The sequence below is a fragment of the Ciconia boyciana genome, chromosome 24, assembly GCF_034638445.1.
Source record: "Ciconia boyciana chromosome 24, ASM3463844v1, whole genome shotgun sequence".
Lineage (NCBI taxonomy): Eukaryota > Metazoa > Chordata > Aves > Ciconiiformes > Ciconiidae > Ciconia > Ciconia boyciana.
The window spans coordinates 3531904-3544699 of NC_132957.1; the positions used below are offsets into that span (position 1 = coordinate 3531904).

The window sequence follows — 12796 nt, forward strand, 5'->3', positions numbered from 1 at the left end:
CGGCAGGGAACCTGCTCGGCTGCCCTCCTCGGGGCTCTGCGCGGGTCTCGAAGCAGGGCCGGGGCTCGCACGGCAGTCAGGCAGTGTCCAGCAACTCCAAATCAAGGGGACTTTCCTCCTCCTGACAAGTTTTGCAACGGGAGAGAAACAGGCTGTGAGTTTCAGGGCCTGGACGCCGGACAGGAGCAGAGGTGACAGGAAATCCAAACCAGAAGAAAATTCAGCTTGTTCTGGGTCAAATGCGGAGGAGGAAGCAGAAGCACAAGCGGAGGCGCAGGGAGAGGAAAGACCCTTCCAGAAGAGCAGCCCAAGAGGTCAAGTCTGTACAAGGCTTCTGGGGACTCGCAACCCTTCAATTCTGATGCCGAAGGTCAAAACCCCAGAGATGATCAAGAGCCGGCTCCCCAAAACCTCTGAGGTCTTTCCCAAAAGGAGCTCAGAGGACGATTAGCCAACAACTCTCCCTGCTGAAGCAGGGCAGTCCCGATGGCACGGGGGACCAGCAGCCGCCATCTCCCACTGCTGCACAGATGAAAAAAAATCCATGCCGGACACAGCAGACATCACCTTCGCTTTGGAGCGGGTGGCCGAGGCCGGCGGCCGAGCCGGGGCGCACCAATCCACCCGGCTGTGCCGAATGGAGAGGGGAGATGCCAAGTTCCCGTGGTCAGAGCTCTCCGTGAAACAGCAGCCTTTCCTCAGCGGTAAAACCAATTAAAGAGAGGAACGAGATGAGCAGCACTTTGATGGATGCTTCCCGGCTGCCGGCAACGTGGGGACGCAGAGGCCATCGTGCCGGGTGGGGAGCCGGGGCCATCGTGGCTGTGCTGCGGCTCCCGCCGGGGGACGGGGGAGGAGGCGAGCCGTGCTGCTCAGCCCCCGGGCTCCCCAAATCAGCCTGCCCGCCCCGGCATCCCGCTGATGGTTGAACCGCTTCCAGGACTTGTGCTGGGTCCTGCCCGCTCCCGTACTTGCTCTGGACACGGCCGGGAGAAGGGTAAAACGGCTCATCTGAACCATACACAGCGCGGCACGTGCTTTGCCGCACGTGGGGCCATCACCGCCCCGGCACCCCACCAGAGCCGGCATAAAGCTGCATCCCCTCCTGCTGAAACCCCAGAGACAGTCCGGGTCGTGCCGCTGCCAGCCGGGACAGCAGCAGGGATTTACCCTTCACGGGGTGGAAGAGGCAGCCCGGCTGCCCAGTGCGGTGGGGGTTACGCCACCCTAAGCCCCAGCCGCAGGCAGGGAGCAGGCAGGACAGGGGTCCCTTCAGACCCCGGTTTAAGGGTCCCTTCAGAAATCCCTGGGCAAGAAAACACCGTCAGGTACTAACAGGGACACCAGGTTACATCTGAACCGCCACCATCTTAGAGCCCTGAACAGAAACAGCCACATACAAATACCACCAATATACCTGGGAAAAACAGATTTGCTTCTTGCTTTATTTATCAGCCAGGCAAGCGATTCTCCGCGCACAGACAGGGGTGGGAGAGCAGGAACACATCGCCGAGACACCCTCGCCCAGCTCCAAAAATGTATTCATTATCCCCAGGCAGCTTCTGGCAGGGCAGAGAGATCGCTCTCCGATTAGAGATGTTTATCAGGAAGCTGTAATGAAGGTGGGACACTGACACCATGATGAATATTATATTTCAGGAAAATTTAAATGAAATGATCCATCATGCCCAGAAGATGATCAGCAATACCTTCTGCCATGCACCCACACCGAGCCGAGCGGCTCCTCGACTGAGGCTCCGCTCCGGAGACCTGCAGTCACCTTGGCTCGCTGCTCCGGAGGAAAACCAGCGACGACAGATAAAGAGAGGCACTTTTTATTTCCAAGCGCACACAGTGAAGCAGCAAAGCTAACTGGCTTGCTTGCAAGAGAGCCACAGCCCTCCCCAGCACGGCAGCGAGATATCCCCCTCGCACAGGCTCCGCCGAGCATCGGGACGACCCGTGTTTCGTGTACTTGAGCGAGTTCAGGTCCCGGCGTTCAGCACACCCAGAAACAGAGAGCCCTCGGAAACAGGACATCGTTCGTGCAGGATGCAGAGGGGAAGGGTTACAGAGCGGCTTTTCCCTTAAGTGAAATATTGCCGGCGGCTCAATGGAAGCAGGAGGTTCATCCCTCCTGGGAGGAAGCTATCAGAAACCACTCTCCCTCCGAGCACGGCTAGCCCAAGTTTTGCTATCTGTTGCATTTTGCAATCAGGCAAAACATTGGAAGAGTGCAAGACGACATTAAAAAGCAAGAGCGGGTGCAGCGGCGCGCAGGGCAGGGACACCAGAAACGCTACAAGCTGCTGCAATCCAGACACGAATGCATTACACATTCATCTGAATTTTAAATACAGAGCATTATGACTGGCATCCTCACAACTGCCACAGCAGCCTCGGCACTACAGCTTTTATGGTAATTCACAGGGAGTTACCCACAAGGCACTGCAGAGATTTTCTTGGCAGCCATCCTAAACTAATTTTTATAGGTTAGTGTACAGTTATACATAAACGTTTAAGAAAAATAAAATGGCGATTCAGAGGGAAGGAGCCGATCGGGAGGTTTCTGTGCCGCTCCGCTCGTGGCACGTGATGGTCCGGTGCAAAACGCCACGGGGCCAAGGTTCGTGCCGCCGGTGGCGACCCCGTGCCAGGGACCAGGGGACAGAAATACCAGTTAATTCATGAACTGGTTTGCACTGGGCAAATCCCGTGGACCAGCCACCACGACGCCCAGCCCTCTGCGTCACCCCTGCACCAGTGCCTCCGGGTTTCCGGAGCATCCCCCTGCCCTTTGCAGGGTGTTCAGCTCAGCCAGGTCATGCCTGGCCAGGAGACGGCCCCGCCAGCACCCTGCCTGCTCCCAGGTGGCCATGGGGCGCCTGCCTGCAGGTATGGGTGCTGGGCTGCGGTGCTCACCCCCGTCTTCCCCTTCTCCCAGGTTGCCCGGCAGGGCTGGGTGCACCAGCCAGCTGCCTGGAGGGGACCGGAGCAATCCCAGGGGACAACAATTGGTCAGTGGAAACCAGAGCATCCTGAGAACCGCCTTTCACGTGCTTTGATGCCAAAACCTCCCCATCACCGTCCCTGCCCGCCCAGGGCCACCCCTTTGCCCCGGACATGTCCCCTCCTGTTGGGAAGAAAGGACGCTTTGGCCCCCACCTCCCTACTCCACCTCGGAGCTCCCAGCAGGACATGGCTCTGCCCATCACCTTTGCTTTCCGCGCATCCTGAGCCGCGCCGGTCGGGGGTGACGCTGGAACTTCACGTGGCGACTGGAAACTGCTGCTCAGCTTCCGACTCCCCTTTGCAGCCGACGGAGGGAAAGAGTCAAAGCCGCTGGCAGCGAGCGACAGCAACGCACAGTAAACAAAGGGAAGCAGCAGTGGGAGGGAAACCTTGATCGGTGCAAGCCAGAAGCAGCACCCATCTACGTTTCACGGGAACCAGAGGCAACACTTGATGATATCAGAGCTAAAGATTAGTTTAAAAAAATAAATCCCCAGTTCCTGCAGATTTTGCATGCATGCGCACACACGTGCATTTGCAGCACGGCGAGCAGGTAGTCTGTCCATCTCTGCTGTCTTCACAAAAGCAAAATGGAGGGAAGCATGATCAAGACTTTAAAGAACAGAACCTTTCAGGTTTATATAATCTGTGGAATTACTAGCAACACAGATTTGGATACAGGGACACCACAAAGAAGAAAACAATTAAGTAACAGCTCAGAGTGAGAGATGGTGAGATAGGACTCAAGCTTCACAAAGACAACACACACACTGAATTTCAGACGAGGCTGCTATTTTCCCTGAGACAGGCTTATTGCGTTTTGAGAAGCCATGCAGACACCAGCACACCATGCCCTCCCTCTCCTTCCCGCTATTTGCAATCCAGCTCGGTGGTTGCAAGCAAGAGAGATCGAGAGCACTTTGCCTCCAGCCTTGTGCCTTCTGTGCCCAGAGCACGTGGTTACGCCACGTAACTCTGCATCACATCATGTGTTTGCTGCCCGCAAACAGAAGCAAAAGGGGGGACAAAAAACCCTTAAAGCAGCATTATATAAAGTTCGGGCATTTCTGAAGTTAGGATCTGGTGTATCTCAACTCATCCATCCATCGGACATGTAAATCCACCACCTCCCAGGAACACGGCAGCAAGCACCAAAGAGAGCGAATCATTCCTACAGCATGAGCAGACCAGCCTACCTGTTGTGCTCTTAAACTGGCTAACTGGAAGAAACTCAAAGCTCAAAAGCGGGACACCAGAGGCATTCCCGCCTCCATGCCCCTGTGGACCACATCCGAGATGCCCCAAGACCGAAGCAGAGAGACGGCAGCGGGAGAGGCAGGACCCCCCAGGCGTTGTGCTCCCCACGTACGGACTCGCACGTGAATGTTTTGCTACTCAAACCCCAACGGGCTTAAAAATCCCCCTGGAGAGAGACACCCTCCTTGCAAACCACTCGCAGGACCCGTCACGCGTTGCAAGTCATGGCTGCAGCCAAACCAGCCGTGATCCGAATCTGCTGCCTGCCGCCGCGCTGCCCGCGTGCTGCCGTCCACCCTCCCACCTCCCAAATCACACCATTAAAAGCCCCTCGAGACCTTGGGGTTTCCTCCTCCTTTAGGATGGCCCCGCGAAGGTGGGGGCATCCCGGTTGCTTGTGAGGTCAGAGCCAAACTGCAACCCTCTGGTCTGATGTAAGCTAGCACCGTATAGAGCACCGACCTACGAAAGGAGGCTGTAAACAAGTGATTCAGCTGCTGCTTTGCAAAAACAGCCCCGACACCACAGCAGGAGTGGAGACCTCCGGGAGCCGGGCAGAAACAGCCACAGGCTTCCTAACCTAAACCATCCCACAGCCCCGATTTAATCTGATTTATGCAAACGGTAAACCAATTTAGGTGTGCACATTGCCTGAGTTGCCTGGCCCAGTTTAATTTGATAGGTTTTTAAACCTGTTTAGACAAACTAAGATCTGCTTTCTAATCTAGAGCAGCTCTTAATTGTGCAAGTGTTGCCAGGGAACTAGAGCACGGACATTACTACAGATCCTATTTGTACGACAACACTCAAACTGCAATGGCCTGAGCTGTACTAAAGTATGGAAGAGGGCAGTGCTAAAAATCCTGTGTCTCTCTGGGCTGGCCACGTCCATGCCGCAGGGCTCCGAAACCCTGCTCTGCTGCGCCCGGAGCTGTGCAAAGGCCATCTCCAAAGCTTTCCAAACCCAAGATGCACAAGCCCAAGTGAGTCCCGAGTAGCCCAGGGCCACAGCAGGCTGGCTGGATCCAAAAGCCTCGCTTTTTCGGGGCAGGGGCCTGATGGAGCCAGCAAGTCCCAGTAGTAGGGAGAAATCTCAGTGTTGCCTCCCGGAGCGTCCCCATCCCCATGAGCTGGGCTATTGTCACCCTCATCACCACCTCTCTGTCTCCAGAGACAGAGCGGAGCGTCCCTAAACGCCTCTGAAGATCTGCACCTCCTTTAAAAAGCTCAGGTGTGCATACAGCCCATGCCGCTCTCCTCGCACCCGCAGGTACTCCCTCCTCGCACCCGGACATCCCCGGGGGACACGCGTACCCATCCCCTCCCTCTGCCGTGGCAGCACCTCCGCCTCCTCCCTTGGCAGCTGCGCCCAGCGCGTGCTGCTCGCACGCGTGCGTGGGAGCCACGCGCCAGCCACGCCTGCCCTCGGGAGCTGGCGGGAGGACGGGAGCCAAGAGGCTTCATGGATTTAAAAAAAAAAAAAAAGATAAATAAAGTTTAAAGAAACTCACGCCTCCCAACCAGCTCCTTATCAAGTGATGTCAAGAGGGCAGCATGGGCTGAAAATTATTTTTTTGAAGGATGCTGGGGTGCACCGGGATGCGGCCACCTACGAAGGGCTCCGCGCGCAGGACACGCGGCTCTGCAAGGGCTCATTCAGACGAGCAGCAAATAATCTGACAGCGCAGGCAGCTATTGCAATGGGAGCACCAAGCTCGATAAATTACTAAGACAAGACAATGATACCCAAGCTAGGGGGAAAAAAAAAAGTCCAAGAGAATTACATTGGATCAGACCCAGAAGTCTAGAGGGTTTATGAGTTGGGGGGGCGGGAAGAAAAAAAGACAATTTCCAGTTTGCTAGGCTGATATCAAAGAAAAAAAAAAAAGAGTCAAGTTATAAAGCAAACAATCAGAAAGAGAGGACAAGAGCAAAACAAAAAAAGAGTCTAACAAACAGAGCCCTCAGATTGTTCCAGCTTATTGTGTAATAAACTTTGCAGAAAGGAAGCTGGTCTGAGCTTTACTACTTCAGGGCTCACGAGTTTAAAATCGACAACAATTTTTTAAAAATACTCCTGTTATAGCCAGAAGCTTCACAGCCCGCCCAGCCTGGCTATTTTCTTCAGTTTGCAAATATCAAAAAAAGAAAAGTTCTGGGGATCCTGCCTGGAGTCACCAGCCCGGAGCAAAACCCAGGACTCGCGGCTCCGCTCCCACTGACCCCTGTGCCAGCAGCAGGAAGCAGAGCGCTTCGTGGATGGAGGGAGCTGGGCCAAGGGAAGGGATTATTTGAAGTAGAAAGTTAGGCACATTTTTCACGCTGCTGAAGCAATGATATTTAACCGAAGTCATTTACAGATTTTCCTTTTTTTTTTTTTTTGGAGAGAGAGTCATGAATAATCTGCATGTTCTTATCAACTCATATAAGAAGAATTTAAAGCTCAAAGTTCAGCAAATGTGGATTAAACTCCTTAGCAGCACCTTTTAAATGCAACTGAATAACCTCTCTCCTTACCATACGCTCGCACTGCCCACACTGACTCGGGTTAGATCTGGCTTTGCTTTATCTCGGTATCCTATACTCGCAATTTTGTTATCTCTGCAATGCAAAAGAAAACCTGGTTTAGTTGGGAACAGAGAGGGTTCAAATAAAATCCATACGCGGTGGCAGGCCACAGGCAACATCTCACATCCATCACAACGACTCGCCGCCCACGCAACCTCATACGCCATGTGGAAAAGCGGATAAACAGTTCAACATGCGTTTACTACCTCGAGTTATTCTGCAAGAAGGCGAGCAGCTGGAAGGGACCTTCACCCCGCTCCAGGCCTGTTGAACCACGGGGGGCACAGCCACGCCGGGCACCGCAGAGGGCATCCATCCCGACCCGCTGTCTCCCACCTCAAAGACACCTTTGAGGTCTCTAAATACAGCCCAAGCCCTTTGGGGAAGCACGGCAGCGGGGTGGGCAGGAGTTGTTTCTATGCTATGAAGATCCACAAACACACACACCCCACCCCAGCCTCGGTTTCCCCACTGTGTGGCCACGCCATCTCCTCGGACATCCCACCTGGCTGGACCTCAGGTGTCTCTTCACCCTCCTTCCCACCTTTCCCCCCCAAAGCAGCAGCAGAATTAAGGCTCTAACAAGAATCCACCCTCCTGGAGAAAAAGCAAAGGCACGTTTTTCCTCTTCTCCTTAGGCAACGCATCACACCGGTTATTCTTTAGCACCCAGACAAAAGGCAGAGCAAACCTGCTCCCCTCGGGGCGAGACAGAGGAGAGACCCCAGGAAGATGCTGCGTTTATCAAACTCACATTTATGAAACCTGGAGAGCACCAGGGACCAGGGGGACAGAGACCCAGGGGACACGAAGGACCTGACCCCGTCCTGCCAGCGTCTGGCCAATGCCAGAAGACAACTACAAGAGGACTCGAGGACCTCCTGCCCCCCAGCACCCCCACCGCCGCACGCCCAAGCGCACGAACGGCTCCGCTGCGGGGGACCCCTCTCCCCGCGCGGGCAGCCCGCCGCATTACTCGGTGGCACGGCTTCAGCTGGAAGCTCCTCTCGCATTACTCAAAGTATTTATGACTTTCTCCCGTTTGAAATATGGGTCTTTACCATGCACAGAAAGGAGGAGGAGAGTGCCAGCAAACTCGTTAATTTATAAGTCAATCTGGCAGGGAACAATTAACAGCTTTCCCACCGTCGGGTTGGCAGGAAGAGGGGTACCTTCCCCCCAGGGAGGGCAGGAGTGTCCCCGCATCGGCACGCACCCTGCCCTGCTGAACCCAACCGGTTTCACGCTCAGGACCCAGACACAATTTTATTTTCCCCCATCAGGAGCTCTCGCAGCCCAAGGGGATGAGCAGCCTCATATCTCACAGCAGGACCCCCTTCAGGTCACGTCGCCGGCTCCCCCAGCCCGGCGCAGGTACACAACCCCCAAAACATGCTTTATAGGGAAAAAAATTTATAAATCCCTAATATTTTGCTGCTTGGGACAGAGGTCCCTGCACGAGCAGAGCTGTGAGGCAGCGCTGACAGCCCGGGAGCTGCGGGCAGGAGCAGAAGTGCAAGCGCCTATGGGGAACGTCCCCTGCAAATTGAGCAGGGGGTTTGTCCAGGGAGGGGACGAGGGGACGCTCCAGGCGTGCACCCCCTCGCCCCCATGGGGTTTCCTGGCTTGGAGGAAGGGCTGGAAACCTCCCCCCCAAAAAAAACTGCTTTTTCCTCCCAATTGCAACAAGCGCTTTTGCAAAAGCGAAGCCTCCCGGGACTCGGAGAGGGCAAATGCCCAAAGAGCAGAGACATCCCCCGCCCCGGGAGGGTGCAGCACCCGCCGGGAGGCACCACCCGTCCCCACGGAGCCCAACACCTCTCCCATGGGTGTCACCTCTTCACCAGCATTTTTTTTTTCCCCCCTTATCCCACATCCACACCATTTGCTTCCCCAGGAGGGGCTGGAATGGGATCCTCCCGGTGCGACACAAACGCTATTAATCATTACTCCTATTTTTTTGGGGGGGGGTGTCACCCTCCATGTGACAAGTTTTGGCTCGGGAATACCGGGGCTTGGGGGACAGCTCTCACCCGCCGCAGGATGGCCCCAGGGCCCAGGATTTCACCTGAAATTCCCGAGGGCAGATGGAAAACGGCCGCCTGCTGCCGACCCCAGGGGCGTCCCTTGGTCCCCGGAGCCAGCTGCACCTTGCAGAAGAAGCAGGTTTGGTGCAGCCGCCCCAGCGCAGGAGAGGGGACACCCCCCCCCCCGACACGGGGGCTTGGGTAGTTTTGGGGTGACCGGGTCCCTTCCTCGCTACTGTCACCATCACTGGGCCACCGCACAGCCGGGGTGAGCGGGGTGAAACCCACTTCTCGATGGGCTCCGGAGCCGGCGGGGAGGACAAGGCACCCGTGGTGTCACCGGTGTTTGGGGTGGGGCGAGGGCAGCACCCCGGGGGGACACGGCCATGTCCCCAGGCTGCGGCATCGCCCTGCCAGCACCGCGGGGAACGCTCCGACGTCTCCTCTGGCACCCGCATCCCGGCCACGGTGCTCCGGGAGCGACACCGGCTTTGCCACGGGAGCATCCCCGGCGCAGGCGGATGCCGGGAGGTGGAGAAGCCACCGATCCCACCGAGAGGGGACGCGGTCCCCGGCCGCCCCCCACCAGCACGGGGGGTCCCACTGCGCTGCTAGCAGCACGGGAGCGCAGCCCTTCGCACGGGGGTGACGCCAGAACGCCCCAAATCCCATCCCGTGGGTCAGCGCCCCGCACCGAGCGCCCACTCGCCCGGTGGGACCGCGGTCGGGAAGAGGTGGCCGGGGCGGGGGGGGGACGGACACGGAGGGACGGGGCAGGGGGAGCCGGTGCCAGCGAAGGGAGAGCACGGCGGGGAAACGGGGTTCCTTCTCCTAAAGGCGGTGGGGGTGCGGAGAGGGTGAACCGGCACCGGGGCGTGGGACGGAGCACGGAGCACCGCCCGGGTACCGCGGCACGGAGCGCATCCCCGGCACCGAGGCGTGCGACGGAGCAGGGCTCACCCCGGGGACCGGCACCGGGCCGTGGGATGCGCCCCGGCGCCCCCCGGGCAGGCTGCCCCCTCCCCGGGCTCCAGCGCCTCCCGGTGCCCCCACCCGGTACCGGTGCCCCCACCCCGGCTCCCCCTCGCACCCCCCCGCTGCGAGGGCCGGCGGTCCAGCGCGCCCCCTCCCTGCACCCCCCCGCTACAGCGCGGCCCCTTCCCCCAGTGCCGCCCCCGTACCCCTCCCATGCGCCCCCTATAACACGCCCCCGGCTCTCCGGTGCCACCCACCCGCACCCCCGCTACAACGCTACCCCTCTCGGCCGCCACCCGGCCGCACCCCCGCCACGAGCCCGCACCGCAGCCTGCCCACACCCTCCCGAGCGCCCCCGCTACAACGCCGCCCCTCGCCCCCAGCGCAGCCACCTGCGCCCCGCTCCCGCCCAGCGCCGCCACACCGCGGCGCCCCCGCTATAACGCGACCCCTCCCCAGCGCAGCCCACCCCAACGCCGCCTCCCGCTGCATCCCCCCGCCCCGCTACAACGCGGCCCCTCAGCGAAGCCCACCCGCGCCCCTCACTCCCCCTTCCACGCACCCCACCTGCGCCCCCCGCTACAACGCGCGCTCGGCGCGCCCCACCTGCACCCGCGCGCGACAACGCCGCCCCGCTGCGACGCCCCCGCCCGCTGCACCGCGCCCGCGCCCGCTACAGCGCGCCCCCCGCCGTACCTGCCGGCGCGGCCGCCCGCTCCCATGCTGGCCGGCGGAGGGGCGCGGAAGGGCCGCGGCCGCCCTCCTCCTCCTCGCCGCCGCCCTCGCCCTCCTCCTCCTCCTCCTCCTCCTCCTCCTCCTCCTCCTCCTCCTCCTCCTCCTCCTCCTCCTCCTCCTCCTCACCGCCCGCCCTCCTCCTCCTCCTCCTCCTCCTCCTCCCTCCGCCTCCGCCCGGCGGCTGCGCTGGGGCCGCGGCGCGGGGACACTGCGGCGCGAGCTCCCGCCCGCCGCCGGCCACTCGCACAGGTGATGTCATTCCCCGAGCCGCCGCCGCCTGACGTCACCGCGGGGCGGGCCCCCCCCTCCCCTCCTGGGGAGGGGGGCGCGCGGAGGAGGGGGGCGGCCGACGTCACCGCGGAGGCGAGGCGCGCGCCGCCGGGGCGTGGCCGCGCCTTAAAGGCCCCGCGCGGGCGCCGCGCACGTGGGCGCGGGGTGCGAGGGCGGCGGGGCCGCGGTGCGGCGCGGCGCGGTGCGGCGCGGCGCGGCGCGGCGCGGTGCGGTGCGGTGCGGTGCGGCGCGGTGCGGTGCGGCGCGGTGCGGCGCGGCGCGGTCCCTTGGCCATCCCAGCGCGTTTCCCGTCTGGGCGCCTTTGCGCTGTTCCGCTTATCGGCCGCCCTCACCGCCGTTCTGCCATTTGAGGTGTTTCCCTTCACGCATCGCGATAGTCGATCTGCTTTCCACACAGCGCCCTACCGGTCTCCACAACGTCCCCCCTGGCTCCCTCCCTCAGTGAGTCGCTCACGTTCAGCGTATCCCGCACAGTGAATGTCTTGTGTTCGATCCGCTTCTCACCTTTGATATATTTGCCGTATTTAATGTGCTGCCCATATTCACATAGTGCCTATATTCAGTGTTACCTATATTCAGTGTTACCTATATCGAATGTATTTCCTATAATGAATATATACACACATGTAATATATTCATCAGATGTAATATTTCACACCTTCAGTATATTCCTCATATTCGACATATTCCCCATATTCCATATATTCCCCATATTTAGTATATTCCTCATATTCGACATATTCCCCATATTCCATATATTCCCCATATTTAATATATTCTCATATTCAATATATTCCTCATATTCAGTATATTCTCCATATTTAATATATTCCCTCTATCCAATACATTCATCATATTCAACATATTCCTCATATTCAATATATTCCCCATATCCAATGTATTCCTCATATTCTATATATTCCCCATATCCAATGTATTCCCCATATTTAATATATTCCCCATATCCCATATATTCCCCATATTCCATATATTCCTCATATCCCGTATATTCCCCATATTTAGTATATTCCCCATATCCCATATATTCCCCATATCCCATATATTCCCCATATTTAGTATATTCCCCATATCCCATATATTCCCCATATCCCATATATTCCCCATATTTTATACTCAGTGCCTTCCCCATCCTTCCCCTTCGCTATTTCCCACCCACGCCGCTCCCCGCCGGGGACCGTTTGGCCCCACCACCGCGGCTCCTTCCATTTCCAACCCCCCTGGTGCTCCTCGGAGCCTGCGATGCCCCGTGATGCCCCCAGCTTCTGGGGACCAAATGCAAAAAGTTGCAAAAAAATTGCAAAAAATTGCCAACGTTTACAAAAAAGGGGTGATGTGAGAGCGGGGCCGACGGCCGGCGGTTCAGCGAAGTGGAAGAACAGCGATTGTGGGAGGGCTTGGCTTCCAAAGCCGGCGGAGCGATGCTGGGGAAATGCTCTAAGACAAAAACACCTTTCAAACAGGAAAAAAAAAGGGGAAAAAAAGAAAAAGGAAAAAAGAAGAGAGTTTTTTTATCATTTTCCTTTTCTGAAGCTCCTGAGCGTGCCGCGGCCCAAATCCAAAACTCTGGCGAAGCAGCCAGGCGCTCTTGCTCGGAGGGCAAACACCCGCTTCCCCCATCTGCCGCTCCGTGAACTTTCCTTGATCCCCTCGTGCGCCTCCTAATACTGACCAAATGTCAGCCGAACGCCGAGTTTTAACTGTTCTGGGGAAATCCGGCAGAAAAATGTTATTATTTCTCTTCCGGGGCCCGAGAGGAGCCGCTCCGCCGCGCAGCCTCGGGGCGCAGGCATCGTTATGGGATTTTGCTCGTTTTCCTGCGTGACGAGAACCGCCCGTTGTTCAGCCGAGAGGTTGCCGTTGCTACGGCCTTGGAAATAAATTGTGGGCATTAAACCTGCTCCATTTTCCTG

The 12796-nt window shown here is 58.0% G+C and overlaps 1 protein-coding gene across 1 annotated transcript in view; it reads right to left on the reverse strand.

Annotated features, from left to right (window-relative positions):
• Positions 1-10631, reverse strand: part of PTPRS (protein tyrosine phosphatase receptor type S) — a 164840-nt gene extending 154209 nt beyond the window's left edge. Inside the window, exon 1 of the mRNA XM_072845126.1 lies at positions 10536-10631. The gene's annotated coding sequence lies outside the window, so the exon portion shown is untranslated. The remainder of the gene's footprint in view (positions 1-10535) is intronic.
• Between the last annotated feature and the right edge of the window lie 2165 nt (positions 10632-12796).